The 6,660-nt window shown below is 35.9% G+C and overlaps 2 non-coding genes across 2 annotated transcripts; both read left to right on the top strand.

Annotated features, from left to right (window-relative positions):
- The first annotated feature begins 5,177 nt into the window (after positions 1-5,177).
- Positions 5,178-5,251, top strand: TRNAP-UGG (transfer RNA proline (anticodon UGG)). The gene has a single exon. It is a non-coding gene; the product is annotated as a tRNA-Pro (tRNA).
- A 165-nt stretch (positions 5,252-5,416) lies between these two features.
- On the top strand, positions 5,417-5,490 carry TRNAW-CCA (transfer RNA tryptophan (anticodon CCA)). The gene has a single exon. It is a non-coding gene; the product is annotated as a tRNA-Trp (tRNA).
- Positions 5,491-6,660: the final 1,170 nt, after the last annotated feature.

Raw genomic sequence — 6,660 nt, 5'->3', positions numbered from 1 at the left:
TTCCAAAAGTACCTTTTCGGAGTCCTGGAGAGGAAGATGCAGTTTGGGTTGACGTATAGTGCGACTTGTCAGACATATTGGGTCATATGGGATTTCCCCGTTCTCTCCCCCGATCGAGATATCCTCTGTTTCACCCAAGAAAGATTGATTAAACCATCAATAATTCAATTCGGAGCGTGAAGTGCAATGCAATTAGATCAATTTATTTGTTGGTTGGGGATCAATATTCTCAATTAGAAGAATTTATGGTTGGCTTGGACCAATAAAATGAAGTATCCAGGCTCCGTTCAAAAAATACCAAATTGGTAATCTATGTATGATTACTACTCGTATCATAAATGATCCCTATTTATACCTCTAAAACTACCAATTAATGGAATAATATGATTAGTCGAATATTTGGCGGAAGGCATGAACATGAAAACGAATTGAAAAAAAAAAAAGAAGTCGGAACAAAAAGAAGCGGTACTGTGATCATTTGTCCTATATGTGCAAATAGAATTCGGGCAGATCTTTACCCGGAGTAGAGCATAAACCTAAAAGAATTGAAGAGGCCCATTTAGGAACAAGAAAATTACATCGTGATTTGGATCTCGATGAAAGAATACATCAATGAGGGGTTAGTTCGATAAGTTCAATGAATTCTTTTTTTTTTTTCGCAATTTTGATTTTTTGAACCGTATGCATCCAAAGGTGCGTGTGCGGTTCCTAAGGGATACAATTTTGTCCTAATCAACCGACTTCATCGAGAAAGATTACTTTTTTTAGGACAAGAGGTTGATAGCGAGATCTCGAATCAACTTGTTGGTCTCATGGTATATCTCAGTATAGAGGATGATACCAGGGATCTGTATTTGTTTATAAACTCTCCCGGCGGATGGGTAATACCAGGAATAGCTATTTATGATACTATGCAATTTGTGCCACCAGACATACATACAATATGCATGGGATTAGCCGCTTCAATGGGATCTTTTCTCCTAGTCGGAGGAGAAATTACCAAACGTCTAGCATTCCCTCACGCTTGGCGCCAATGAGTTTTTTTTTATTTGAGAAAAAAAAAAGAAGACTATGCTTCGCCATATGGAATATGAATAATAAGTAATAATAGCATGGCACTTCGAGTTCGATATGAGCAAACTATTATTTTTTTTTCATAACATAACATGAGATTATATATCGAGATAGTAGTATGAAACAAAGGTTATTTACGATTTGATCTTATGTATCGGGGGTCCATTTCAGCGTCACAAACCTTTTTTTTGCTTTCACACCAGAAGCCTCTTTCCGATATTTATGTTATGAAAGAGTACGAAAATGAAAAAAAAAAAAGATCATTTTTTCCTTATTTGATCGGATCATAAAGAAACTTTGGGATTGCTGAATCACAGACGAGATAAATATATAAAGCAACGGAACCATCATAGTATTTTTTGACTCCTCCGAAAGGAAAGATGGTAAATGGATCATTCAACGATCTGGGTCTGATGGATTCTATTTGTCCTCTTTCTTCGATGGAAGGGAAAAGGAAATTCCATTGCGGAGCCGTATGCAATGCATAAAAGATGCTGTACGGTTGTTCAATTCTAATTCTATCTTTTTATTCTTGTTATTCTTTATCCCTTCCCTTCGACCGATCGTGCGAGATAGAGGAACCGTTCATTATGTTATATCATCAGGGTTATGATCCACCAACCTGCTAGTTCTTTTTATGAGGCACCCACAGGAGAATTTATCCTGGAAGCGGAAGAACTACTGAAACTCCGCGAAACCCTCACAAGGGTTTATGTACAAAGAACCGGCAAGCCTTTATGGGTTATATCCGAAGACATGGAAAGGGATGTTTTTATGTCAGCAACAGAAGCCCAAGCCCATGGCATTGTTGATGTTGTCGCGGTCGAAAATACCGGGGATTTCACATAAATTCTTGATTCCATTTCGAACCATAATTCGAATGAGCCGTGATTTGATATTTTATCTTCTTAACCTGGTAAAATATTATATGAAATGGAAGTAATTCATAATCATCCGGTTAGGATCGATCTAAACCAGCCCATTCTGTATACGATTCAGCATGCCAACTATTAAACAACTTATTAGAAACACAAGACAGCCAATCAAAAATGTCACGAAATCCCCTGCCCTTCGAGGATGTCCTCAGCGTCGAGGAACATGTACTAGGGTGTATGTGCGACTCGTTCAGATCATGATCTGGAACAATGAGACGATTTTTCCAGTATCAATGACCAGTACCAATGAGTAGGATAGAATGGAAGAACTCCATTCCATTCACTATCTCAAAATAAAGATCTATCATATACCTCTATTGTGTATGGAATTTATGGTTTCCATTGGTGCAAATCCAATCACCTCGATTTGAGATGAAAATCAATTCCCCATTGGTAGCAAATGGTTATCCATTAAGCGGGGAAAATAGTATTTTAAAAGCAGAAAGATTATGCTTCTACTCTTGCAAGAACGGACTAACAGGGTTAGCTACCTAGCCAACCTTCATAATTAAATGCCGTCACTGTATGGATGGATCTCATTGTGAAAAGACCTATATACTGGATAATTTTATGGTAGAGCCAAAGAGTGTGAACTGTACAAGTTACTAATAACATTGATTAAATGGGGAAGGAGCTCCGGTGTATAGAGAGGACCTCACCGTTTAAGAAGTAATCATAGAAACGATGGAAGCCACTATTTATTTATTTCTCCATTTTTCTCTATTTATTACTACCTATTTACTAGATATTTTATATCTAATATCGGTACAATTTCTTATTCCGAGGTGAAATGCCTGGAAGAAATCAAAAATCGTGGTTGGGAAGGTCATAGTAGCAAAAGCCATTGGAATTTTTATTTTATACATCGGAAGAATCCGTTTTGTTACTAATAAACTAGGGGAGGGGAAAAGAATGACTGAAAGAAAAGAAATCAATTAGTTATTCATCAAGGTTTCATTTGATTCAATGACCAGAGTTAGGCGGGGATATATAGCTCGGAGACGTCGAACAAAAATTCGTTTATTTGCATCAACCTTTCGAGGGGCTCATTCAAGACTTACTCGAACTACTACTCAACAGAAAATGAGAGCTTTGGTTTCCAGTCATCGGGATAGATGCAGGCAAAAGAGAGATTTTCGTCGTTTGTGGATCACTCGGATAAATGCAGTAACTCGTGAAAATGGGGTATCCTATAGTTATAGTCGATTAATGCACGATCTGTACAAGAGGCAGTTGCTTCTTAATCGTAAAATACTTGCACAAATAGCTATATCAAATAGGAATTGCATTTACATGATTTCAAATGAGATTATCAAATAAGGCGACTGGAACGAATTCACCGAAATGATTTAAACGGAGTTCCCCGGAGAATGAACTCCGGGAAGGTAGAGTAGAAATGAATATGATAAATATTAGAAATGAACGAACACTTTTCAATAAAAAAAAATATTTTTTCTTCCCCATTCATTCTTTTTTTTTTTTTCTTACGACGCGACAATCAAGTATCTCGGCTTTTTCGAACAAAACCTCAATCTGAGTTTGAATTCCAATTAGAGTTTTGATTCAATTGAGAAGTAGGCCTATTTATTTCTGGTTTTAGGACCAGCAGTTCTAGGGGTCGACTCGGTTCTTTCAAATTGTTTCTCATTATTAAGAAAAGGTAACGAAGATAAAATACGAGCTTGTTTTATAGCAATAGTAATTAATCGTTGTTGTTTCAAGGTCAATCTATTCACTCGTCTAGATAATATTTTTCCTTGTTCACTAATAAATCGACTAATTAAACTCATATTTCTATAATCAATTCGATCCCCCGATCCAATTGGGGGCAAACGCCTACGAAAAGATCGCTTGGATTTACGAAAGGGTCGCTTGGATTTATCCATGATTTATTCCTTATCTCTAAAATCTTATTTCTTCATTCATTTCGGTTTCGGATCCGACCGAAATAGTAATAGTACTTGATTTGTTTATATTTTATATATCTATCTATATGTAATTTTGTCCTGTTCCTTGGAAGGGTGGAACAGACATTCTATTCTGTTCGATCTATTTCTTTATCTCCCCATGAATCGTATGCTTGTAACAATAAGGACAGAATTTTCTCAAGTCCAATCGACTAGGCGTATTGTGTCGATTCTTTTGAGTAATATATCTGGAAATGCCCCGCGATTCCTTATTTAAATCATTTCGGACACAACTGGTACATTCCAAAATAACTCTTATTCTGACATCTTTACCCTTGGCCATGAACCTCCTTTGGATTTTGGATTCCCTCCACTCTTCTATTTTCGATCTGAATCGAAGAATACGAAAAGAAGGAAAAATAAATAGAAGTTGCTAACTGATAACTCGAAATCCAATTATGAAAGATTTCGCTGCAATCAATAGAGTAATAATAAGTAATACAATTATTTCTAACTATCCATTATTTCTAATCCCAGTCAGTATTTCATTTACTATCTTGTATGCTCTTGAACAGCCTGTCCTAGACCCACATTTCTATTTCTGTTCTCCCTCTATTAATTCTATGCTGAGCCCGAGTTTCGCTGAGGTTTAATCCACTTTTCTTTCTCTTTCCTTCCTAAACAACTTAAAAAAAAAATTCAAAAGGGTGGATTAGTCACAGAGAATTTGTTGTATCTCTAATCTTCTTCACCCCTTCCCATGTCAATAACTAGAATGAAAAAAAGGGGAATGTCAACGCATCTGGGAATAAACGATTGATCTCTATCAATAGACCTGCTAAAGACCCGAACCATAGCGTAGTTAGCACAGGTGCCACGGAGAGATATGTTTTTATATCTCGCATTGAAAATCCTCCTTCTTTATTGGAATACATATATGATCAGATGTATCTGTAGCTAAAGATCACTTGTATTTGTACACGAAATCCCTAATCCCGAACTAAAATGAAAATGAATATGTACAATAATCCGGTGGATTAGATCTACTTGTCCCTAAAACAGAAAAAGATGACCCTTTCTTACTGAGCATTACCGATAAATATTCATTTTTTTATACGTTAGGTTTCATATGTATATAATTCTTTGATTATATGAAATCAAAAAGAAGAAATGGCAAGAGAAATTGTCTCTAGATATTAGGAAATAACGATGTGGAAAACAAGACAAGGATTCCCTACAATGAAACTGTACAACAATTGAAAGGGATGTAGCGCAGCTTGGTAGCGCGTTTGTTTTGGGTACAAAATGTCACGGGTTCAAATCCTGTCATCCCTACCTATTACTTCTCCTATGGGCAGTAACGAGGGATCAGTTGAGATCGATTCAAATTGGACTGGACTGGACATAATTTTGCATTTTATGATACTACATGCATGCAAGGTGTATTGGGGGTACAAAAAGAATCCCTTTCTTTACAGTTGTATCTCCTGTCATAAGAAAGCGCTCTTAGTTCAGTTCGGTAGAACGTGGGTCTCCAAAACCCGATGTCGTAGGTTCAAATCCTACAGAGCGTGATTCTGTTTTTGTAATGTTGAATCACAATAAAATAACTTTACTAACTTGAACTGCAACCTGAATTTGACCTCCTGCAGCTTAAGAAGGAGGTCAATCAAAAAAGAGATGTTACTCAATCAAAGGTCCAACTGATCTCCGCGTCTGTATTGTAAATATGCAGTTACGAATAATCCGGCCAAAGTAATAGGAATTAGACCTAAGACGATTCCAAATAGAAAAACTTCAATCATTTCAATTTGTTGGAAAGGGTAAAAATAGAGGTAATATCTATCCCTAAATATTACTCCGAATCACCCATGAATCTCAATGATCAAGAATTGGTAATTAACGCGGGAAGGAACTATCGAATACCTGAAATCTCACAGAACTATTTATTTTGATGAATTATTCATTCAATTAATTTCAAATAAGTCGTATCTTGCTCAGACCAATCAATAGAGCTGGGGTTATAGTTGAAGCAGCTAGTAGAAAACCGAAATAACTAGTTATAGTGGGCATGAAGGAGCTAAATGAGATACGTTCTTTTTTTTTTACATATGTTTATAAAGCACTTACCTAAGTTTCAATTTTTGCGAGATGTGATGATCAGAAAAAATACCAATTGACAGAATCAGTTCCAATTGAAAGTTCTTGATTCATCAGTCATTATAGACGGCACTGACAAAGATAGAGTAGCAGAGGTAGAAAAAAAAAAAAAGATTGATTTATCATCTGTGACATCTACCAATGTCGGGATTTCAAATCAACAGATTCATTGAGCAACTCGTGAGTAAAGTAATAGTCAGAAGAACTGTGTCGTGTAACTTCATTCAAAAATGAAATTATCTTTGAATAACTATAGAATAAAAGAATTGGATTTCAAAAGAATTTCCATTTTGACCATTTATTTCTTTTCTTTTTCAATTTATCAATTCCTATTATCCTTTTAGGTTCCACAGTCTGTCTTTCCATATCATGGAGTTCCATCCTTGTAGCTAGGTCAAGAAGGAACCTTTGGATCTAATCCAGTAATGGTTGCATCACGAATATTGATTGTTCAAACTATTTATTGTTTCTTCTCTTTCTTTCATCGAATACTATCTACTACTGTAGAACCAACCAATTACTTGAAATGAAAGGATTAGAAAAAAAGAAAAATATCTTTTCTACAACCATGAGAGGGGATTTCT

This window comes from Tasmannia lanceolata, unplaced genomic scaffold (genome assembly GCF_043159265.1).
Source record: "Tasmannia lanceolata isolate RefF3 unplaced genomic scaffold, GAP_Taslan_0.1 ptg001202l, whole genome shotgun sequence".
NCBI classification, from domain to species: domain Eukaryota; kingdom Viridiplantae; phylum Streptophyta; class Magnoliopsida; order Canellales; family Winteraceae; genus Tasmannia; species Tasmannia lanceolata.
This window is presented reverse-complemented; position numbering and strand designations above follow the sequence as displayed.